The 24,448-nt window shown below is 52.0% G+C and overlaps 3 long non-coding RNA genes across 4 annotated transcripts; 1 reads left to right on the forward strand and 2 right to left on the reverse strand.

Annotated features, from left to right (window-relative positions):
• Window positions 1-5,518: 5,518 nt before the first annotated feature.
• Window positions 5,519-15,508, reverse strand: LOC131484273 (uncharacterized). 2 transcript variants are annotated; one of them, XR_009248124.1, is made up of 3 exons: window positions 15,150-15,508; window positions 14,089-14,163; window positions 5,519-5,788 (listed from the first exon to the last, which is right to left on the reverse strand). It is a non-coding gene; the product is annotated as an uncharacterized LOC131484273 (long non-coding RNA). The 2 variants fall into 2 exon arrangements; XR_009248125.1 differs by having other exon boundaries at window positions 14,086-14,163.
• A 186-nt stretch (window positions 15,509-15,694) lies between these two features.
• Window positions 15,695-22,078, forward strand: LOC131484275 (uncharacterized). The gene is made up of 3 exons (XR_009248127.1): window positions 15,695-16,095; window positions 17,130-17,340; window positions 20,807-22,078. It is a non-coding gene; the product is annotated as an uncharacterized LOC131484275 (long non-coding RNA).
• Window positions 17,160-19,511, reverse strand: LOC131484274 (uncharacterized). The gene is made up of 2 exons (XR_009248126.1): window positions 19,414-19,511; window positions 17,160-17,577 (listed from the first exon to the last, which is right to left on the reverse strand). It is a non-coding gene; the product is annotated as an uncharacterized LOC131484274 (long non-coding RNA).
• Window positions 22,079-24,448: the final 2,370 nt, after the last annotated feature.

Consider the following 24,448-nt stretch of genomic DNA (forward strand, 5'->3'; position numbering starts at 1 on the left):
GTTTCTATTTCTCATCTACAAATATGCTCCCGATTTCTAAGCTCACGCGCCCCAGTATTCTGTATGCTTTTCAGACACAGATTTCTGTGTAATGAGATGCCCCTATGCATTGGGGTTTGAAGGACTTAATTTTGGTGTTGATTTTCCATTAATGTTTCAGCTTGTACCTCATGATGATTTCAACCCAACAGGTACAAATTTTCGTTGTCATGAGCCTTCTAAGTGTTACTTCCCCTGATGACGACAGAGATACTGGGGAGTCTCCGTTCTGTGCACATGAACTTCTAAACCTGGGCACAGGTTCGTACCCGGAGCGTGTCCATCAGGAGAGCCTGCCTGACCGCTGGGTGTGCTGGGTCCTGGGGTCGCTCCTTGGTTGCAAACTGAGTTTGCTGCCATCAGGGGGCACTCAGGACCCACGCACTGGCCCGGGTCCCCTCTCCTCGTCCCTGAACAGCCGACCCATGGCCTCCGATGGCAGAGGCCACACCTGGGAGACCCTACCTGGTCTAGTCTCTTTATTAACAGCTGGTTTTATTTAACCGCCCTTCATTCACCACGCAGCTCCCCCAAGACAGGCATCTGTGCTGCTGGCCACTGTATACATGGCCTGGGATACAGTAGGAGCTCAAGCAACAGCGAGTGGCTTTTTTCAACTTCCACCGAGCATCTAGTTAGTGGCCATGGCCCAGCCTGGCCCAGTCCCGCCCTCCTCCCTGACCTGGGGCCGATGCACACACTGTGCCCTGAAACTGGCAAAGACGCCCCACCCCTGCCCCCAACCCTGGGCAGAGGGGCGGGCCGCTTCTCACGGAGACAGAAACATGACAACGACTGAAATACGGCCACCTTCAGGTCAGCCCTTGGAAAGTGGCGGCTGAGTCAGGCTGGGATGCTGGCATCTCCCTCCCAGCACAGCTGAAGGGCCGTGAAGCTGGCCCCCCACCCCAGGTCCCCCACCCAGGGACCACCCCAGGGACCCCCCAGGGCCCCACCCCAGCCCCACCCAGAGACCACCCCAGGCAGGTGTCACCCCACGGCGGGTGTCACCGGTCTCTCTGTGATGGCTGCCTGACTGTCCCAAGGCGGGTGTCACTGGCTAGTCTCTGAGATGCCTCTGGAGGAGCTCCATCCAGTGAGAAGGTTTCGGGCCGTGTTTACTGACTTGAATTTCCTCTGTGTGTGGATCAGACTCCACCCTGCGAATTGCCCCTTGAGGACACAAGCTCCCAGACGTAGGTGGGGGTATGTGTCTCCCCAGGGACTCCAGCCCGACACCCCCGGGGAACCCGTGCTGTGCAGATTTCAGGCTGACCTGGCGAGCAGTGTCCCCCTGGGCTCAGCCCTGGTGCAGGGGCGAGGCACAGAGGGCCGCCGAGCCCACGTGTGCACACAAGGTGTCATAGCCCTGTGACCTTGGGTGTCCCTGTCCTTCCCCGGCCTCAGGCTCCTCATCTGCAAAATGGGAGATTTTACTAGCTGAGTCCCCAGCGGTAACGCTGTCCTGTAGCTCAGGCGCTGAGTCGCACCGGGCGGGACAGCAAACACTGCAACTCCTTGTAAGGAAGGTGAGGCTGGGATCAGCCTTCCAAGGCAGAGGGAAATCTGCGGGAGCAGGTGCCAGGACAGACCACGTGCAGCAGAGTGTAGATGCTTGGGCGAGATTGAAACGCGTGGAGAGGGAAACGTCAGCAGGCACGTGGAGTCCGGAGGGCGCACATGCTGCCTTGTGTAACCCCACGGTCATCCCACAGGAAGCACGCGGTGTTCCCTCACGGTGACCCGGACCTGTACGCCCTCCGCCTTCTGGAGACCACGCAGCAAGAAGGCGCAGGGGGAGGCTTGCAGGGGTGCCCGGGGCACTGTGGGAACTTCACACGTTTTCACGTCCAGCCCAGTGATGGTTTGGGGTTCACGAGCCACATTCTGTGCCAGCTGTTACAGTTCGTACACTTTTGGGAGGGACAGAGGAACCGAGCACTCAGCACCCCCCACGGTGCCTGCAGGCGGGAGCCCCGGTCCTGAGGAGCCCTGCGTGGCCCGGCGCCTCCGAGAGGCAGTGTTCTGGGTCCCACGGCAGGAGCCGGAGGGACTCCAGGGCACCCGTCACCCCGACCCTTCACTCCTCACCCCTGCGAGCGCAGCGCCCATCACCCCTCACCCCTGCGAGTGTGGTGCCTGTCACTCCTCACCCTGCAAGTGGGGACCCCTTCTCCCCTCATCCCTGGAAGCACAGAGCCCATCACTCCTCACCCCTACAAGTGCAGCACCTTTCACCCTCACCCCAGAGAGTGGGGAGCCCCTCACCCCTCACCCCTGCAAGTGGGGAGCGCTTTGCCCCTCACCCCTGCAAGCACAGAGCCCGTCATTCCTCACCCCTACAAGTGCAGCACCCTTCACCCTCACCCCTGGGAGCAGGGCCCTTCACCCCTCACCCCTGCGAGTGCGGCGCCCGTCACTCCTCACCCATGTGAGTACAGCACCTGTCATCCCTCATCCCTGCAAGCCCAGTGCCTGTCACAACTCACCCCTGTGAGTACAGAGCCCATCACGCCTCACCCCTGCGAGTGCAGCACCCTTCACTCCTCACTCCTGCGAATGCAGTGCACGTCACTCCTCGCCCCTGTGAGCAGAGAGCCTGTCAGGCCTCACCCCTGCGAGTGCAGCGCCCTTCATCCCTCACCCCTGCAAGCGCAGCGCATGTCACGCCTCACCCCTGTGAGTGCAGTGTCCGTCACTCCTCCCCTGTGAGTGTGGTGCCCTTCACCCCTCTGAGTGCAGTGCCCATCACCCCTCACCCCTGTGAGTGCAGCTCATGTCACTCCTCACCCCTGTGAGCGCGGTGCCCTCACGCCTGGTTTCTGTCGGAAGGACTCATCTCTGCTGAATTTTGGATTCCCCTGAGACCGGCGCACTCCTCACCCAGGGTGAGGGGACATAGGACTCTCCTACTGAGGAGTGGTTGTCACACCCGCTGGTCTGAAAAGATTTCGCGCCGACGCCCCCGGGAGTGCTCCCGCCGCACCCCTCCCACCTAAGGCTCACCTGGCGCCAGGGAAGCCCACCGGGCTGACGGAAGGACGTGACCTTCCCAGGCCTCCTATCAGACCCCTTCAATATAGTCCTGCTGCAGGACCTTGCTGCCTCTTCCTGGAAGTAAATAACTCTGAGAGCAGCATAAAGTGTACATTTTACCAAACACAGTCACATTTCACAGTAAAATGAAGACCCACAAACCCGACACTCAGGGGCCAGCAGGAGCGCGGGCAGGACCATCCACACCTCCTGACCAATCTCAGTGGCCGGGGGGGAGGCTTCCTGGGCTCGGGCCTCTGCCTCCCCCCACTCCCTGCCGTCCACACCCCACACACCTGGGTGCGAGGGTCTCTGAACAGTTGACGGTGCCCCCGTCGGGCTCCTGAACCAGCCAGGGTCAGCACCAGAGGCTCAGGCAATGCCAGAGGCCACACTCCAGCCGGCTAGGGAGTCCTGGCCGGACGACGGGACTTCCCAAGCGCCACGTCCACCGTGCCCACGTCCAGTGGCTCATCCAGCGGCTCTCCTGGTTCTGGAGGCCGCGGGTCTGGTCTCCCCTGAAGCCTCTCCACTTGGCTTGTGGGCAACCGCCCTCACCCTTGCCTGGCGACCGACCCCTTGCCTGTGTCCAGACGTCTCCCCTGAGGACACCAGTCAGATGGGACCAGGGTCCAGCCTGATGACCTCGCTTAACCTCAGTCACCTCTTTAAAGGCCCCATCTCCAAACGCAGCCATATTCTGAGGTGCTGGGGACTTCAGAAACCGAAGTTAGAGGACACCATTCGGCCCATAACAGGGTCATCAGACGAGTCCTTGCGCGAGGACTTTACACGAGAATCCGCCTCCAGCCGCCAGCAGCTGTGCAGCAGAACAGCTCCCTCTCTCCCCCTGCAGCCCCCTCGCTGCACCAGGTCTGTCTGTCCCTCACGGCTCAGCTTAGCCTCCCCCAGAAACTGCCTACAGCAGACGCTGCCTGGGGATCTGCAATTTCCACCGTTTCCCACGGGTAGCACGTCCTATCACAGCCTTAACTCATCGTGAGCCACTCGCTGACTTTTCTTCCCTCTTAGCTCTCCGCTGTCAGGCCCCATGAAAATGGGGACTCTGCACATCTAGTCCATCAGTGCAGCCCCCACATCCCGGTTCTGGGGGACAAGTGTCAACCGTCAGAGAACCAGGGCCACGGGGCAAGCACACCCCGAGATCAGAGGGGGACAGCAGCTGAGGGCTACTCACCAGCCGCAGAAACCATGAGGGGTAGGAACAGTACCAGTGATGCGGATGGGCCACCGCACTGGGCCAAGCTCTCGTGGCCTTGTGGCTCCAAAAGGGTTGGGACAGGGGGACAGGACACTGAGCGGCCCCCCAGACCATGTCTACAGCATCCCAGGGGACAGAGCTTACCCGAGGAGACACAGAAACCTCTCCCTCCCTGGGGAGAAGCAAAGGGGGTAAAATGTCCATGGGGGACAGCAATAGAAGGGGGACGCTGTGGCTGGCGGGGGAATGGGGGCTGGGGTCTCCTGGAGGGGCACAGAAACACCCCCCAACACGCAGCCCGCGGGAAGGCAGGGTCAGTCAGAAGGTTACAGACCAGCCCCTCAGCGCGGGGACAGAGGGTCAGTCAGAGGTGGCAGGACGCAGAGTGTGGGGAGCAAAGCACAGGCCCCGGGGCTGAGATGACAGAGCTCCAGCCACACAGCACAATGCCCTGAGCCCACGGCCCTGCTCCACGCGTGTGACGTCCAACAAGAATGAATCAGGCAAGCCGAAGGGCAGGAGAAGCCACACTCCGAAGACACACAGCGATCATGAGAACCAGAGCCAGAGGACACAGTCAGAGTGACCGTACGAGGCACGGGGTGCAAGCGTGATGCACGCGTGAGGGTCTCTAGTGGGAAAAAGGGACAGACTGCGATGCCAAGGGGGTCGTCATCAGGCAGATGAGTGCCATGTGTATACACACGGGGGCGGGGGGGGAGAGGGAGGGACACCAGGGCTCAAAACACGGTGACACAAAAGAAGTACCTTCGGTGACCTCAGGAGCTGACTTGACACATCGCAGGAAAGAATCGGGGAGCCCAACGGGAGGTCAATAGGAACTTTCCAGATGCAAAAGAATGAAGAGGACAGAGGCCCAGACACCCAGGGACATGCATGAGGTTGGAGCAGGAGGAGAGAATGGGGCAAAATGAGTCTCTGAAGTAAGACACCAAACCACCCGACGAGACACAGGAAGTGCAGAGAACAAACACTACCACATCCCGGCGCCCCGTCCCCCCAGCATCACGGGCCCACGACCCTCATCGTCCCGTATCCCGGCGCCCGGTCCCCGCAGCATCACAGGCCCACGACCCACATCTGGAAAGCCAAGCTTGTGTGCAGGGGCCAATCTGTGGAGTTCACGGAAGATGAACATAGCTTGCCTGATATCCTAGGCTCCAAGACCTGACGACAAAGGCACAGGAAAGGATTAGAATCTGCCTGTTATTATTTTTATTAGTTCTCTTTATTTGTAGCAATCATTCACTCATTTAAACCTCAAAAACATCATCGTCTTTGTGGACATGAATTTTACATCTGCTTGATGCTGAAGGCTGGGGGCAGGAAGCCAGGTGCCCAAGGTCACAGGCAGGTGCGCGGGGCCTGGGCCGACACGGACTGACGCTGATGAGGAGAGCCACAGGCCCCGACGGCCGTCAAGGCTGTGCTCTCCCCTTGTGCAGAAAGGCAAAAGAGCATTCTGAAACACTGAAATAAATGGAAAACTGAGAATCAAAAGTTTAGCAAAATTAATTTAGGTGACTATTAGAGTTCTGCAGATCAGTACAATAAAACAGTAACAGCGTTCCTTGTGATCTTGATTAAAAACACACTCGTGAGTCTTTAGGCCGGGATCGCCGCAAAGGTTTCCTCCACATCTGAGCAACGCCTTGCCTTTATCTCAAGAGCAAAGCGCATCCTGGCAGAGACACCCTGATTTGAAGGCATCGTGGAACCAAGGTCATTTCTAGGGGACGTCATCCGAAATGCGTTAAGTTCCTTTAAACAGAAGACTTGCCCTTTATATGCTAATTATTTCAGTTCAAAGAACAAGCCCGCTGTTTAAAGGACAAGCAATGTTTGAGGAGATGTATATTAGAGACTTCGTGACTGAAACAGGCGCCCGGCTTGCGGGATGCTCGGCCCCCGCTGGCCGGGAGGAAATGACATTGGCTTCTGCTTCCTCAGTAATCATACCTGACACACTAATTTTTCTGTAGCAAATAGAAATGGGCAATGTTTAGGCGACATAAACGATTCTGAAATATGTACTCCCAATGTCACTTTCCTCTCTTGGAGTTTAATTCATGAAAAACTTTTGACCTCCTAATTTATAACTCAGAAGTGGACTCAACGCCTTTATTGAAATTCAGCTCACGGTACCTTTATTAATTATAGATTTTAATGTGGCTTTAACATCTTGTGTCTCAACTTATTAGAAAAATATCTCTACTTTAGGAGACTATTTCTATGGATGAACTTGGGTGTTCTGCAGCTAATTAGAAAGTGGAAGATATGGGACCATGCTGCCTGGTCCTATGGGAACCCCACAGCTGAAGTTTTCCTTTGATTTTAGAAGCTGCCTTCATGCTGAACGTTTCAGACGAGAACTGTTCTGCTTTCGTGATGTGACTCTTTTTCCTTCAAGTTTTTAAAATTCCAGTATAGGCACCTGGGGGCTCAGTTGGTTAAGCATCTGACTTCGGTTCAGGTCATGATCTCACAGTTCATGAGTTCAAGCCTCGTGTCAGGCTCTGTGCTGACAGCTCAGACCCTGGAGCTGCATTGGATTCTGTGTCTCCCTCTCTCTCTGCCCCTCCCCTGCTCATGCTTTGTCTCTCTCTCTCTCTCAAAACATGAATAACCATTTAAAAAAATTTTTAATCCCAGCATAGCTAACATGCAGTGTCGAATTGGTTTTGGACGCACAATACGCTGACCCAACAGTTCTACATGTGACTCGGGGCTCATCATCCTTATTCCCCCCACCTCCCAAACCCCTCCCCACTGGTAACCATCACTTTGTTCTCTATAGTGAAGAATCTATTTTTTGGTTTCTCTCTTTTTGTTGTTCATTTGCTTTTGTTTCTTAAATTCCACCTATGAGTGACATCATAGGGTGTTTTGGATCTGGCCCTTGAAGCAAGGGAAACAAAAGCAAAATTAAACTATTGGGATGTCATCCAAAGAAAAATCTTCCGCACAGAGAAGGAAACAATCAACAAAACAACAAGGCAAAGTACTGAATACGAGAGCATAATGTGGTTCTCAGCTTCCAAGAGTTTATTACACACACACCCCCACACCCACCCACCCACCCACCCACACACCTTTTACTGAAAACATATGACATCTCCCTTGAGGCCAGCTTGCAGCCCCAGCTGACCCCTAGCCGTTACACACAGAAACTCCTGTTCCCATGACCCGGAGGCTCAACCCAGGTGGGTCCCCACGCGGCGCGCTCAGCACAGTGGGTGCAACCGTGCTCCGGGTACACGCATGACGGGGGCTCTCACGCTGAGCCCGCTTTGCTGGCAGCGGCTGCTTTGGATCCGGCCCTTCTCCGACTCTGCGGCCAGTGTGCTTCCCACCACAGTGAAGAGTGGCTGACACTTGGTCCTTCCTGCCTCGCTCTCGGGAAGTGCTGTGTCCACCGATGCCCAGGGCGTGTGAGCACCTCCACCCCCTCAATGCTGGTAGCACATGAGCATCACCATCCCTTCAGGAGACGCTGGATGGGCCCAAGAGCCCCAATTCAGGGTCTGTGGTCAGCCTCAGGAACCCATAGGAATCATCTCAGGTCACCAAAGCAGCCACATCACAGACAGCTCTAGAAAGTAGAGCAGGAGTGAATTCTGGAACTTACAATCCGTGAAAAGCTGTGTGGTGTGCAAGGATGTGAGCATGAGATTCAGGCTGGGTTTGAGAATCATCATCCACTGGCTGCGTGACCTTGGCATTTAGATTTGAACTTTCTGAGCCTTGACTTTTTCATTGAAAACAGATGTAAAGTCCACATAAAAGGCTTAGCGCACGGTAATCTCTGAATAGTCATTTGTGAGATTGTTTGGTCAAATGTTGCATCGGCACCGAGTTCCTGAAAATGGCAGTTTGTATCAGAAAACATACAAAACCGTATTTTTTAAAGGTTTGAGAAGTCCCTGCTTTCAGAGAAAGACACTGATTTCTTTTCATTCTCAGTTAATACTTCATTTTCATTTGAAAGAATTCTAACGCCATACAGGCCTGCAGATTAATGAGACGGTTGTACATCCGTGTGGGTTGAATAGTGAGTTCTCATTACACATTGAATATCGAGATTCCACTTCTCTACCAAATCAAAGCAGCACTTCCAAAAATACTTCTGAGTGATAATGTTATTATCACTGGTTTTTATTTCCATTTTTGCCATGATTAGTTATCCTCGCGTTCTCTTTATTTTTAATTTTCTAGCCACATCTTATAAGCAAAGGAATCTTAAGATGTGTTGGCTAACTTGTGGGCTTTGCTCTAAATGCCTGGGTTCAATCCCACCTCTTGAAGTTACTGAGTTGGTTTGGGCAAAGCACCTGGTCTTTCTGGGTTTGCTCTCACATCTCCTCATCAAGCTACAAAACGCTCAGAGTCTTGTCTAGCACAAAGCGATCACTCAAAAATGTTAGCCACAATTACAGGGAATAAAGGAAAACAAAAGTAATTTAGCAGTGGGTACTGAAGAGGGCACCTGTTGGGATGAGCACTGGGTGTTGTATGGAAACCAATTTGACAATAAATTTCATATTAAAAAAAAGAAGAATGTGACACAGGAAGGAAGATCAGGGAAGAATTGTTTGTGGCTGCGACTAAATTCATACAGCATTTATCCAACTCCCAACCACACAGAATGAAACACCATTATCAGGATTTAAATTTGAAAAAACTCACATGGCTTGACTTTCAGGGAGCTACAACTTACCATTTTACAAATGCCCAGATTTGTACTGTAGAGATAGTAATGAATTCCAGCCAACAGTGTTTTCTGCATTCTCAACATTAAATACAAGGCAATGTTTCAGAGGACAGATAAAATACAAAATGACAATACCATGGATTAGACAGCAACAGAGAAAGCTGGCTTGAAGAGACAACAGTGGAATTGCAGAAGTAAAATGGGTAAAAACAAGTGATGAGCAGGAGGCATACAGCCGAAAGCAAAATCAATATTGAAGACTGAAAGTACCGTTAGACTAAAACCCTTCAAATGATAGCACTTTTATCATCATTATAACCAGTTTTTAAAGAAAGATTTTAAAATGAAAGGAGGTTTATAACAAATAGCATATGAGCAGCTATTCATAAGACAATACAAGGCTACTTTAGCCTAAAAAGGCCACGCCTGGACAATGCCTGTCCACGAGAACTGAAACCACGGAAGCCACATAATGTCCACCAAGGGGGGACGGATAAAGAGCACGTGGTGTGTGTGCACACGGGTGTAACTTCTCCTGTACAGTGAAGGCAACCCTGCCATGGGCAACAGCACGGATGAAGCTGGAGGGTGTCACGCTGGTGAAATGGGCCGAGAAGGGCACATCTTGCGTGATTACACTTACACGGGTCCCTGGAGTCCTCAGACCTGCAGAAGCAGGGAGCAGAATGGTGGGCACCAGGAAGTGGGGAGGGCGGGGGAGATGTGGTTCGGAGGGCGTGAACCTTCAGTTCTGCAAGATTCGTAAGTTCTAGAGGTGTGCTGTGCGATGGTGTGCCTGCAGTGACTACCCACTGGATACCTAAGCAGTCATTAGTGAGTACTTACTGTATACATAAACATTCGTTAGAGAGTACGTACTGGGTACTTACCCATTCATTAGGAAGGGGGTGCCTGGGTGGCTCAGTTGTGGAAGCATCAGACTCTTGATTTCAGCTCAGGTAATAATCTCATGGTCATGAGTTTGAGCCCCGTGTAGGGCTCTGTGCTGAGAGGGAGGAGCCTGCTTGGGATTTTCTCTCCCTCCCTCTCCCTGTGCCCCTCCCCCACTTATGCGGTCTCTGTCTCTTTCAAACTGGATAAACTTTAAAAAAAAGCCATTGTATTTATTTTCAACAGTAACAATTAGAATATTCATGGAGGGGCGCCTGGGTGGCTCAGTCGGTTGAGCGTCCGACTTCGGCTCAGATCATGATCTCGCAGTCCATGAGTTCGAGCCCCGCATCGGGCTCTGTGCTGACAGCTTGGAGCCTGGAGCCTGCTTTGGATTCTGTGTCTCCCTCTCTCTGCCCCTCCTCCACTCGCACTCTGTCTCTCTCGGTCTCAGAAATAAATAAACATTAAAAAAATAATAATAATAATAATAAAAGAATATTCATGGAAAAAAGATTCCACTTATACTAGAATACTCAGTTACCAAATGATGATACTAATATAAGATGTACAAAAACTTTAGAGAGAAAAGAGTTTAAAGTTCTCAAAGACAAAAACCCTGAATATATGGGGATGTACACAATGGGTATAGATGAGAAGACATAACACAGTCCATATATCAATGGTCCCTAAATTAATCTAATGATATGATGCGTTTTCCATCAAAATTCCAACAAGATGCTGAAAGAATGCTTCAACTGAATTTAATATCTGTATGGAGGTATGGTGGCTGGAGGCCAAAGCTTCAGGAGACCAAGAGTCAGACAGAAGATTCCCAACAAACAGCAGGAATTATAAGTGGCCTATCAACTTACACAATATGTCATGGATAAGAAAAGGAACAGGTGGTCAGCAAAAGGACACAGATGACCTAGACAGATGTAACAATAGTGTATGGATGTATGACAGAGTTGTCACACAGAACAAGGGGATAAAATGAGCTATTTAGGGGGGGCCTGGCGGCTCAGTCAGTTAAGCGTCGGACTCTTGATTTCAGCTCAGGTCATGATCTCACAGTTGTGGGTTCAAGCCACATGTTGGGCTCTGTGCTGATAGCACAGAGCCTGCTTGGGATTCTCTCTCTCTCTCTCTCTCTCTCTCTCTCTCTCTCTCTCTCTGTCCCTCCCCCTCTCTCAAAATAAATACCTTAAAAAATGAGCTATTTAAAAATAAATTCCATAAAAAAGAAGATACCACCAAAGTAGATATTAGGAGAGAATACTTACAACATACATCAAAGTATCACCAGCATGTGCTGAAACCCCACTTGCACAGCATGTTCGTTGGCCAGGCAGCAGACCAGGGGCATAAAAAACAGAATTTATTTTCTCACAGTTTGGAGGCTGAAACTCCAAGATCCAGGTAGGACTGGTTCCTTCTGAGGCCTCCTTCTTTGGCTTGTGGACGACTGTCTTCATTCACATGGAGACATGTCTGTCTGTGCCCCGGTCTCCTTTCCTTATAGTGACCCCAGTCATGTTGATTGGGCCCCCAAACAGCCTGATTTAACTCACTTGCCTCTTTGAAGACCCTGTCTCCATTCTCAGGTACTGGGGGGCCCACTTCTACATGTGATTTTCACGGGGACAAAGTTCAGCTCATAATAATAACAACAAGAAAGTGTCGACTAATTGAAACATGGACAACACACAGAACACGGTAATTTGTAATAAGGAAATGCACAGTTAATCCTCTGAAAAGGTGGTCAGCCTCGCTAACATTCTGCATAAAACAGAACTCAAAAGAACCATGTGATGTTATTTCACGGGCCTAGGATTTGCCCACATGAACAGGTGTAAAGATGTGCACAAACGGGCACTTTTGCACGCCAAGGCAGATGCACAAATCGGTCGACGTGGTTTGGTCAACGTGCGGGAAGAACCTTGCAGAGGCGCTGACTCCACGAACCCACGTGTGTGATCCCCGCAGAGATCGTCACACGCAGACACTACTGAGGCAGGACTCCATACTGTTTGTGATGGAGAAACACTGGAGTCCACACAAATGTCCATCAGTAGAGCAAACACCACAACACCTTCAGTGCCCACTGTGGGCGCGGGGACTGGTGCCAGGTACACAGCGGTTGGGAACAATAAGCACTTTCCCACCCACGTAAAACTTACCGTCTGGCCAAGGTAAATATTCAGAAATTCTAGTCTGTCACTCCCCGGACAGACTGAGGTGCTGTCCTTCCCGCACCCACAAGGAGAGAAGGACCAGCCATGAGTGAGCCCAAGAAGCACCCCCATGAGTGTTCAGCACACCCCCTCCCAGGCCGATGTGCTCAGGACTCAGCTCCTCACACACCTGTCCCATCGTGGCACGTGAGCACACACCTGGAGATCACGGGCCATAATGTCTTAACCCCGTAACCTCAGTGCCCACCGTGGGACTGGGAACCCGGGGTCCCACACGCTGGACAGGATGAGCAGGAAAACATCTACTCGTCAGCCGAGGCTGGAGGTTTGGGGCGAGGTGACCCAAGAATTCCAGTGAGAGGCGAAACAGGGAAAGCAACGGTGTACTTCTTAAAGCAGGTGTGCAGTGCTGGCTTTGGTGACAGAGCAGTAGGAATGACTCCAGTGCACAGAGCGCATCGTTCAAGGTGCCCGTGACATGGGCGCTTGGAACACCTAAAGGAACAACTTCCAACAGACTCAAACACGACTCTAAAGGCTGTGTTTAATGTGACAAAGTGCTTCTAAAACACACTTGAATTAACTGCAGAATGACTCTAATAATTCTGTTTCTGCATTACATTTTCAGCTGAACTTTGTTCACTTGTCTAAAAATACCTTCCTCTGAAATCCACCTGTCATCTTCAGAATCTTCACATAAAACTTTTGAAGTGATAATGATAGTACGTGTTCTTATTAAAACCTTGAGCGAAATGTAAGCCAAAAATATTTCACATTGTTTTTCCAATGAAACCATATTTAGATACAAATTTGTTACTTACGCAACAAATATTTCTAGGATCGATTGTAAAAATATTTTTAATACTGAATTTTCTTTTTTAAGAAAATCCAAGTCAAAATAGAACATTTATTTTCCCACACCTCTATTCACATATGTAGCCTACACACTTCATTTAGAGCATAAACTATATATTACACACACATCAATAACTGTGTCGTCCTCTCTTCTTGACCTTTAAGGTCATAAGCCAGTGAAAGAAGTCATCACAAACGGCAGATGGGCAGTCTGTTGCTGCACTGAATCCAGTGAGGACAATATACACTGAAGGCTCAGAGGAACCCTGACAACCTGTACACACCCAACGCTGTATGACACGAGTTACCCACTGGCTGCAGGGAGTTCTGGAAGGCAGCCTGAGAAATTTATGTGATGAGAGAAAAACACAACAGGGAGCTGCCCCCTGTTATACATGTGCCATTTTTAGAAACTTCAATCCTCCTAGTAGAAATATCTGGAGTTTTAAGGCTGCAACCACACACTGTGTTTTGTCTTAGCCCACTCAGCTGCAAGACAAACTACCACACCCCCGGTCAGATACAGACTAGACATTCACGTCTCAGTGCTGGAGGCTGGGGGGCCCGGGTTGGAACACCCCTACTGGGTGAGGATCCTTCCCCAGAGTCCTCACCATGTCTGCATGGGAGGGGCGGTGAGAGGGCTCCCGGGAGGGTGGAGCCTCCTGACCTGATCCCATGGCCCCATCTTCAACCACCAGCACCCAGGGCACTAGGATTTCAACATACGGATTTGAGGGATGCGAACATTCAGACCGTAATACGTTTCAATGACAAACTTTGATAGTGGAGAAAAACGCAGCAAACAAATGAAAACCCACCCAACACCCCACGCACACACATGCACACACACGTGCACACACGTGCAGGCATATACGTGCGTTCAGCACACATACACGTGCATATGCATGCACATGCACACACATGCCCACAAAGCACACGTATGTACACTCACACCTGTGCACACACGTGTGTACATACATGCACACGTGTGCACACAGATTTTATTGAGGCCAAGGCTGTGCTGTAGGTTTCCTTAAAACTTAGATAAGAAATCACCTGCATTATTGTTTCTCCCTCCCCTTGCTCAAAAAAAATAGAGAAAAACTTACTACCTTTCATCCCTGATGAACACGCCAGGATGGGGCATTCCATTCGGGCAGGCATGTGGCTTTATCTCCAAGAACCATCTGTGTTTAGAGTAAAATAGGTGACAAATGAAAATCTTAGGATCTACAATGTATGTATTTTTATAAATGGAAAGACCAGATTGTTCGTTGGTTTATTCATTCTATTTAAAAGATTTGTCTAAAAACGTCTTTATGAAAAGAAACTAAAACATCAGGGCTTTTTTTCTCATTTGAAAAGTAGCAGACACAGACCTCTGCTACCAGCTACATGGAGTGACTGGGCCAAGCTTCATCTTGGGACATAAACATCCAGAAAATGGGACGGAATATTTGAAATCGGTGTCCTCGGGTGCCAGAAGTCGGGCAGCAGAGGGCTGGCCCCAGACAGACAGAAGGAATGATGTCACTCTGGGCCCCTGCGGTGGCTGTGGGAGCAAATCCTCGGGGTAGGATGTTGGATTAAGAAAACTTTAGGAAAAAGTAAGACAGTAATCATCAAAGTTGAGTTTTGGTAAGGTGACGTCCCCCTCAGACGCTACCACGGGCTCAAGAATGAAGTCTCGTCATTCAGGGACTCGGATGGTGTAGTCAGTGTGTGACTGACCCGTGTCTACCCTGCACGAGGACGGGAGCCCGGGGGCCGCGAGGCTGCAGAAGGGAGGGGGTTTCACCGCAGAAATCACTGCAGCTCTGCCCTCTCGCACCCAGGGTGGCCACCCGGGGGCAGAGCTCTTCTTCCCGGTGAATTTCACGTGAAAACAGAAGAGGAGCTCTGGGTCCGCTGTCGAGACTTAGTGTGGAACTTGCCTGGCTCGCCCCCCCCCAGCCCCCCAAAAACGCTTTCTTGCCCGGACGGCGTCTGATGGTCATCTGCTGAGGCTCTGGGCAGGGTAAGCGTTGGGGGTCCTTCCTCGCTGCTTAGGTCTCCGTGGCCCAGGCGGAGCCCAGTGTGAACGTGCGTGTCCGCGGTGCCGGCAGCGCCTCCCCGCCCCCGCCCCAAAGGACCTCTGTGCCTGTTCTGTGTTCTGGGAGTTTTTATCACTTACCCAGCCCTTCCTCTGCCTGCCAAGGGGCAGAAACTTGCTTTTGGAGTCAGAGGCCGGCGAGCAGGGGGCCTCATCCCGGGCCGCTGACCGGGTGGCACGTGGTGGCGCATGACCCCGGGATGGGCGGGGTGCCGCAGCTGGGCTGAGGGCGTCTGCCTTAGACAAGAGCAGACCAGGTTTCCCTTTGTGGGGAGAGGGAGAAGAGGACACCGGTGCGCTTCTGGTGGGCGGCGGTGAGGCCACCGAGTCAGCAAATCCATGTCACCTCTCCCCGTGCACGGAGTGGCCAGGCCACCGAGCAGGCCAGCCATGCGGCGCACAAAGGGTGACGCGGCTTCTGCGGCCGGAGGCCACCACGCGGGGCGGGCTTGCCCTTACAGCAGCTGACGTCACTTCCTGATGCCGTGGCACCGCCCACCCGCTGACCGCAGACGTCACCTTCCCGACGCTGCAGTGCCATCTACCCGCTGACCACTGACGTCCCCTCCCGGATGCTGTAGCACCGCCCACCCATCCGGCTGACCGCTGACGTCACCTTCCCGACGCTGTAGCACCGCCTGCCCGCTGACCGCCGACGTCACCTTCCCGGGGCCAGGGCGCCACCCACCGCTGACCAATGACGTTACCTTCCCGAGGCCCACCCGGTGACAGCTGAAGTCACCTTCCCGACCCTGTAGCGCTGCCTACCCGCTGACCGCTGAGGTCACCATCCTGAGGCCACGGCACCACCCACCCGCTGACCGCTGACATCACCTTCCTGAGGCCACGGCGCCACCCACCCGCTGACCGCTGACGTCACCTTCCTGAGGCCACGGCGCCACCCACCCACTGACCGCTGACGTCATCTTCCCGACGCTGTAGCACCACCCACCCGGCTGACCACAAGCCTTCTGCCGCCCCCTCACCCCTCGTGCGTGCAGCACGGTTTGGGTATATTCACACTCAGGTAACACATTTGGGTATATTCACACTCAGGTACCTAACACACGAGCTGCCGTGCACGGAGCTCAAGGATCGTATTTCTTGATGAAATTCTAATCTGCTTGCACCCCGTCTCCATTAGCTCGCTGGCTTGCTCTGTGTCGATGGCCTGTCCCGTGTTCCTGAAAACCCCTGCTGGGTGACGTCCTCTTCTGTCGTCCTTGTTTGCAGGGTAGTAAGCCTTTCCAAAGTGTTGTCTGGACGGGGGGTAATAACACTGTTCTACCTCCTCTAGAGAAACATGAAATATTCGGTCATCTGAAAATACCTTCCAAGTTGTCCCGTAACAGGATTCTACGGCATCTTTGCACAAGGGAAAATGTGAAAGAAATAAAGGATTACTCAGTAGACACTGCCAAGTGGCTTTCTTTTAAACCTAATGATGAGAGGGTTTTTTTTAAATTTTGTAAGGAATATAATGATTTGGTAAAAATATCTTTTACAACTTACAATGAAAATACGGTGAACATTTATTCTGTTAGTATTTTCACAAAACATTAGAAGTGCTCACTGTCACTGAAGTGTGCCATATGAGTATGGATTTCAGGAGTCTGGGCATAAAATTCCTCAGTTTTTCTCAGAGCTTAGAGTTTGTTTTAACTTGTTCTAAGAAATACTCATACAATGCTGAAGTGCATAGATTTCAACAATAGTGGAATTATTTTCCCTGAAACCACCCAGAACATTATTGTAACAATTCTTCATGAAAAACCAGTATGATTAACCTTTCAATTTATCTCTAACTATGGAGGATGCATATTTCAAAACAGGCTCTGGACCTTCTTTTGTCCTGTGAAACTAGCAGTATTTCATGGAAAATACGCGATGCAATCAGTGGATGTCTACTTTGGGCCATGATTTCTACTTATGAAAAAATATAGTGAATTCAACATGGTTCTTGAAAGCATTTTGAAAAGTTCTTTTTTCCTGGAAAAAAAAATCTCATAAATATGAGTAATCTTTCTTTCCATTAGTACAGCATGACATTTATCTTTGTAGGTATAAAAACATGAATCAGTTGGCAACATATTTCTCAGGCAAGATTGCAGCCATTTTATTAGCTGGTCATTAACTGGAACTGTGGAGAGAGCTGAGTCATCACGGACCGTGACAGGAGCCGGAACCTGCATTCTCGTCGCGCAGTGCAGCACGAGGTCCTCGTCATATATGTAGTTACCTACTTGTTCCGCTTCTATCGAAACAGCGACTGGTAAGTGTCCTTCTTGGCATTGGGGTTGAGGGTGTTTAGGTTACTTAGGCAAAGTGAAAATACATGGCAATGGTTTTGTTATCTGTGAAGGAAAATATCTTCTGACATTCAAAACTAGTCTTTGTGGGGGTGAGGGATCTTCTGGGGCTTGGTGCTTGCAGATCCTTTTCCTGCAAATAAACTTCAGATATATTTTAAAAGACCCTTCAACCAAAAGCCACATATGCACGCTGGTGCCTGTCAGAGAAATGAGGCAAAGAAAGCCCGATTCGTACCTCAAGAGTCACAGTCCTTATGGGGAAACAAAATGTTCACACGCAAAGTATTACAGGACAAGATATATAATAAAGGCAGTGGTTCTGCTCAGCCCTGCAAAGTGGAGTCATGTATGTTTCCCTGACATTTTTACTGACCATGGAGAAATTGTGCCTCCTACAGGTACAACCCGAAGTCCCTGACAGATGATTGAGAGATGACAGACAGATGATCGATAGAGGATAGATAGATGAGAGATGACAGATGACAGATGATTGACAGGTAAGAGATGACAGATAGATGATAGATAACAGATGATCGAGGCTGATTAGGTGGCTGGATGGATGCAGACAGACGTGGACACTGAGACACTAGTACAGGCACCTGGCGGGAAGTTCAACCAGTTCTGTGTCTTTTGTCGCCCCACAACTGACGGGCACAGTGACTAGGATTTAAGCCCAGGCCTCCCAACTTGGAATCCCATTGCCAGTCTTACTCCTGCTGGGCAAGCTCTGGGACTAGGGGAGCGGCAGGGTCTTCCTCCCTCCCGCCCCCCTCCTCCCCACACCCTCGCAGCCCCCATGTCCCCTCAGATTCGGGCTCCCTCCCTCCTAACTTTGCTCCTCCTACACCTCCTCCTTCCCCTCTTCCTTTTCCCTCCCTCCTGCCTCCTCCCCCTGCACCCCTGATTTTCAAAGCTGACGTCACTTCGCCAAGAGATCCATGCAAAGGAATCCGAGGACACAACCACATCCTTGCACACCCAATGCGGTCGGCCCTGGGCTCTCTGTTTTCCAAGTCCGGACTCCAGCGTCAGACCCCAGGCCCCCTTCTGGGCCGTGCCACATCCGGTCCAGGTGGCGTGTCTGCCCTGTGGGTGGCGCCGGGGACAGGGAGCAGCAGAGGCACATCTGTTCCTCTGCCTCGAAGCCTCATTTTCACCCCCTACGACTTCACCTCCGCAGCCCTGGACGGCTACAGAGTCCAGCTCAGACACGCAGCCTCGGTTTCACAGGTGACCCACAGACAAGTGTGCAGTGTTTGGGGCCAGAAGTCGGTGTATGGGATCAGTGCGCCCTCCTCCTGTGCTGGCTGAAGTTAAGGAGCTCCCTGTATAAGTGCCCTTGAAGAAAGCCCCACGAGGACTCAGAAGGATAACGTGCTCCCGCAACACCGCGAGCAGGGCCTGTGCTGGGGCATTGATCCCCCTGAGACGGTCGGCCGAGTGCAAACGAAGCCGTCAGCCCTGCGCCTCTGCAACCAGGCCGGTCCACACTCGGAGAGGCGTTGGCTGTTTTTCCAGCACAAGATTCATGTCGCCTTCGGGCACCCCCCGGACGAAACGTCCACGAGGGCCCGACACCAGGCATGGAACCCGCTTCTTCGCTACCTCTCAGCGACACTTCTCGCACCGGGACTGAGGCTGCTTGGGGTTCGCGGGGCCAGCGAACTGGGAACAGGACTCGCGCTTGTGCTTTCCGAGAGGCTGGAGCCAGACCTGGGCGGGCACGTGGCAGGGCGGGGCCTCCAGGAGCTGCTTCCGCTGAACACAGCCTTCCTCGCCCGCCTCCTCCTCCCCCTCCCCCTCCCCCTCCCCCACTCCCTCCCCTTACTTCTCCCCCTCCCCTTCCTCCTCCCCCTCCCCTTACTCCCCCCTCCCCCTCCCCTTCCTACCCCCCCTCCTCTTCCACCCCCCCCCTCCTCCTCCTCCTCCCCCTCTTCCATCGGTCCCGGCTGAGCACACCCGCAACAGGCCGCAGTGAGAGCGGTCCCGACTCCACAGTCACGTGGCAGAGAAGCGCTCCTTTTGCAAATTACCCGGAATGGAGCAAATGCGAGGTCACGCAGGGCCCACCTCCTGACGCCACAATCTTAATTAGCTCTTGCAGACCCGACACCTGGGGCACAGGTGTTAGGACTTCCACGCAAGAATCCGGGAGACGCTCGGCATGTCACAAGGGCCGGCCGTGTGTTGAGATTTGACGGAAGGAGGCCTTGGATGGGACCCATGTGGGCTTTCAGAAAGAGCAGGAGGTAGTTTCACGGAACGTCCCCAAGAACGGTCAGTGCGTGCCCGTCACACGCCCGCAGCAGAGGGGCCGGGAGAGGCCTGGCCTCACGGAAGCTGCGTCCGGGTCGGGGCCTAGGAGGAAGTAAGAGGGGTGGTGGCGTGAGGCCCCCCCCCCCCCGGCCTCTGGGGAGGATGCCGGGGGCCCCCCCGGAGGCAGGCGGAGGAGCAGGGACCCGCCGTCATTGCGGAGACGAGCCGGCAACCGCCCCCGGAGGGACCGGGTCCAGCTCCGCGCGCCTGGGGCCAGGGCCGGCCCGGCCAGGACAGAGAGGCCTCCGGGAGCCGAGGGCAGGGCCCACCGGAGCCCGGCTCCAGACGCTGCCCTCGCTGCACGTTTCCCTGGGCGCAGCCTCCCAGCTCGGAGCGGGTGGCCGGGCCCGGGTCTGCCGGGGCAGAAGGGCCACTTCCTGCAGGGAGACTCGCCTGAGCCACCCGCACATGCCACCTAGAACACGTGCCTCTGCGAATCCAGGATGGCTGGATTTTGATGAGGATGAACTCGGCACTTCCCCCTACTTTCAGAAGTGGAAAACGTATGGGCCTCTCGGAAATACCTCCTGTAGGTTAGGTTATTGGTCACGTTCAGGTATATCTGTGATCTTTAACATCCGTGTGGGTGTGGCTTGGCCACAAACGAGGTGTCCTCACTGTGGCCTCACCATCCCCCACCCAGGGGATTCCAGTCCTCTTCCTATCCAAGGCACAAAGCCCAAATCTTTAGCTGTTCCTCCCTTCTGTCAAGAAAAATGACGTCTAGATTCTAAGTTGTCTGACTGCACACGCTTTCCCCTCGGTCCCTCGGTTCCTCGGTCCCTCGGCCCCAGAGGAGCAGGGCACTGGCTCAGGCTCCCGGGTGCCACCGGCCCTCCCCCTCCTCTCTGTGGGTCTGGTCCTGGCTTCACTTCGAGACCTCTCCCAACCCCAGGCTCAAACCCCAAGCTTTAACGCATCCTTTATTTTCTTTTATTTTCTGTAACGTTTACAATATTTATTACGCTCTGGTAAATGAGTATTTGTAGTTATTATAATTATAATTATTATATAGTCATTGGGTTATATAGTTATTATAGTCGTTGAGGGAAGTCTCATCCTAACATAAACCCCACGTTCAAGAGTTACCGTGTCTCACTTTTCCAACAGATCACCTGTGGACATCACTTCCCCTGGTAACTGGTCCCGGGCGCTGGCAGTAGGGACTCCAACCTTTGGACTCACTGAAGGAGCCTCAGAGAACGATGTGGTTCTCCTGTGGATCCTTGGTTCTGGAAATGAAGTGCCTCGGGACTCAGTTTATTTGTGGAATGAAGCATTCAACTAAATGAAGGTAAAAATAGGGAACCCTACAAGCTTTCTGCATATAAGATACAAGAACAGTTTTTTTCAGTGCACCTGTGCCTGGCACATTTTCCTAGGGACACCGCAGTCCTCCTGTTTGCCTCCAGGGTCGTTGGTCACTCTGTGTGACATTCAGCTGGTCCCCAGGTAGTTCTCCCAGATGTTACACATGCAGCTGGTCTCAATTCCTGTGCTTCCACGTGACATTTTCATATTATTTGAAGACTCTTGACTTGGACCGAGTTAGCATAAACCTCACCGGGTTTACTGTTGTGACACATGCCCTGTGTGTTGCTGGGCCATGTGTTTCCCTGTATAACCCGCCTGGTTTTTCACAGCCAGAGATGGGTGTAGTTAAAGCGCTCCAAATCACAGACCTCCAAGAGTTGATGTACCTTTTTGATACATCTCCCTCCTGACAGGTCTACTTTTTTTCCACCTGGGCCAAATGGTAATGTAGTTTGGCTGATTTTCATGTGCTTGGACAGCTGTCCCCGGAGATCCCCATGCAGCTTGGACGACTGTCCCCAGAGACCCCGGTGCAGCCCGGACAGCTGTCCCCGGAAGCCCCGGTGCAGAATTAGGGTTTTCCTTGGAGAGTCTTGCTAATCCTGTTCACTCACTTTTGTGAACAGTTTTATGTTAGGACATGAACAGTACGTTTATCCAGTTTTCGGGAAACACAAAGCCAAGAAGCCTAGTCTATGTCAAGTGATAGTCCTGGCTCATGACCACTGCAGAGATGAGATCAAGGGGGCAAAACGGATGAAATGAAATAACAGAAATGTCAAACCTACATTTGCATTGGAAACACACACGTACAGAGTGAGGAAGAGTGGGTTAGATCATATTTCAGCTAAAGGATTTATGGGATTTTAATTGGGATCAATACAATAAGTGACACTGTGGCCAGAAATGGATAGTACCAGGTCCCCTCCATCGACTCACATGTGGAAATGGAAAAGTCGGGAGATCCTGGCACCCAACACTGATCAGTGAAGCTTTCAGCAAAATAGCTAAATAGAGACACAGATAAAAACACTCTGAAGAGCACTCAGCACAGAGCATTGGGCAACCATCTCAGGCATCAGCTAGAAATTATAGCATTTTTGGGGCGCCTGGGTGGCGCAGTCGGTCGGGCGTCCGACTTCAGCCAGGTCACGATCTCGCGGTCCGTGGGTTCGAGCCCCGCGTCGGGCTCTGGGCCGACGGCTCGGAGCCTGGAGCCTGTTTCCGATTCTGTGTCTCCCTCTCTCTCTGCCCCTCCCCCGTTCATGCTCTGTCTCTCTCTGTCCCAAAAATAAATAAATGTTGAAAAAAAAAAATTTAATAAATAAATAAATAAAAGAAATTATAGCATTTTTGATATTTCACATCCTTGTTATGAACACTTTATCATGGGAGGTGGAAATGCTGTGTGTCTCGAAATAATGTGAAGCGATCAGATGAACTAGGTTTTTGTCGATGACTGGCCGCTCCCCGAGGCGGGATGGGCTTACAGATGGCAGTTACAAGTGGTGTCGTGGGGCAAGGAAAACCGTCTCCGCCAGGAGCAGGAGGCTGTTGGGTCCCACACACCTGGAGGCTCACATTCCTGGCTGAACCAACAGCTGGAAGAGAAGTTAGGGAAGAAATCCTACAACTTTTAGGGCTTCTTGTAAAAGAGATTCAGTGATTATTTGATTCAATAACCTTGTATGTATCTTAGTAGCTTTGTACTTTGGGACAACATTCAGAGCTTTGAGAGGTAAAACAGACCAGGAGCCGGCAACAGTCCTCAGTAAGTTGCATCAGAACCCAGAGGTATAAATGCTTGCAAGTGGCAACTTTGTAAATATTTGGCTCAAGTAATCTTTTCAGATCATGTTTAGTAAGTCTTGATGTGTTTCAGTTGTGTTATGTCTGAAGATGTATTTCTTCTGTAGCTTCTACGGCCAGGGCGAGCAAGTCCAGCCCTATTTCCTTTGAGAAAGCAAACACAACTGCACCATCCCTTTGTCTCTGATGTTCTAAATGTTTCTTTAGAGCCTTTTCTTGGAGGGTGGTCAGTGCCTACCACGTGAAAATGTCCGGTGTTCTCGAGTGTGTAAGCATCCATCTGTGTGTGGGTTCTGCTTAGCAGATTGCTTCCGTTAAAAGATTTGCCTGATAAGCTCTTAAGTCGTAAGCATGCTGGTGTCTTCTGCTTCTAGTCAGTTGATTTAAGTGAATCTTAATCAAGACCCTCAAATCTCGCTCAGTAAAACGAATGGACCCACAAAGCTAGTATCTGGCCGTCACCTACAAGTTCGGAGTGGATGTACGTCTGCACACCCATGCGTATTAATCTAACCTGTGGAAGGAGGAGGTCTGTGGTCCAGAGAGCCTGATTTAACTCCGGTAATTTCCCCCACGTAGCGTCTTGGTGTGAAGGGCCGCAGGAAACACACCATGATTTTTATACTTTAGGAGGAAAGGTGGCTTTCACAATGTGTCAGAATCTTTCAGTGCAACGAACGGAGTCTGTGCACTCAGAAAACCTGTTTTGGATTTCTGATCCTTAGAAGGGGTTACTCTTGAAACACTGGAGTAACCGTGGCCGCTAGCAGGTGCTTTAACAACCGAAGTCTGAAAGTTCGGCAGCAGACTGTGGGGTACGTCCTGGCTCCCAGGGGACTGGTCGCCCCGGGAAAGACCATAAGCATCGCCTGGGACGCTGGGGGGCCGGCGCTAGGACCGCCCCTCTGACGCTGCTGCTGGCTCGGGGGCTGTCTCCAGACCGCCTGTGATTATCTTCTCAGACTGTGATCCCGCGTCTCGGTCACCAGAAACCGTTGGAATCATCAAGAAGCCATGACGAGGACTGGCTCAATCACGGACTGGCTGCCTCATTCCCTCCAATTCTGCTTGCAGACCCGAGAATGTGTTTCCGTTCCTACTGCATTATAAAGAAGCAGGAGAAAACTAGTTTCCTGTCCTGCACACGTTAATGTTCTTTAGGTCGTTTTCAAGGGTGACGCCGTGTCTTCATTAAGCGACTGGCAGAGAGACTGACCAAAAGCACCTTGGTTTGCATCTCAGTAGATGAAAACGTGCCTGCAGGTGGAGATCTGTGTGGGCCGACCACGTGCGGACTCACCGCTTATGTCACCTGTCCCCCAAAGGCCCAGGAGCGCCCAGACTTCCCTTCGTCCTCAAGTTTGCCACTTGGTGAGGCTGTGTCTTCAACACCATCACCCAGACAAAGATTTCTTGTACCCGCCTATACTCTCCTGCAGCATCACAGACCCATCATTATGACCTGGCATGTGCCAGCCAGCGCTCACTGGACGATGACACCCCTGTGCCCTGCCTCACGGCCCACAGGCCCCTGGGGACAGAGAGCAGGCAGTGCCGACCGAGGATAAGACAGACAAGGTCTACGCGGTGAAGTGCTGCTTTCCTTAATAGAAAGGAAGAAACAGAAAT

Source organism: Neofelis nebulosa, chromosome 9 (assembly GCF_028018385.1).
Source record: "Neofelis nebulosa isolate mNeoNeb1 chromosome 9, mNeoNeb1.pri, whole genome shotgun sequence".
NCBI classification, from domain to species: domain Eukaryota; kingdom Metazoa; phylum Chordata; class Mammalia; order Carnivora; family Felidae; genus Neofelis; species Neofelis nebulosa.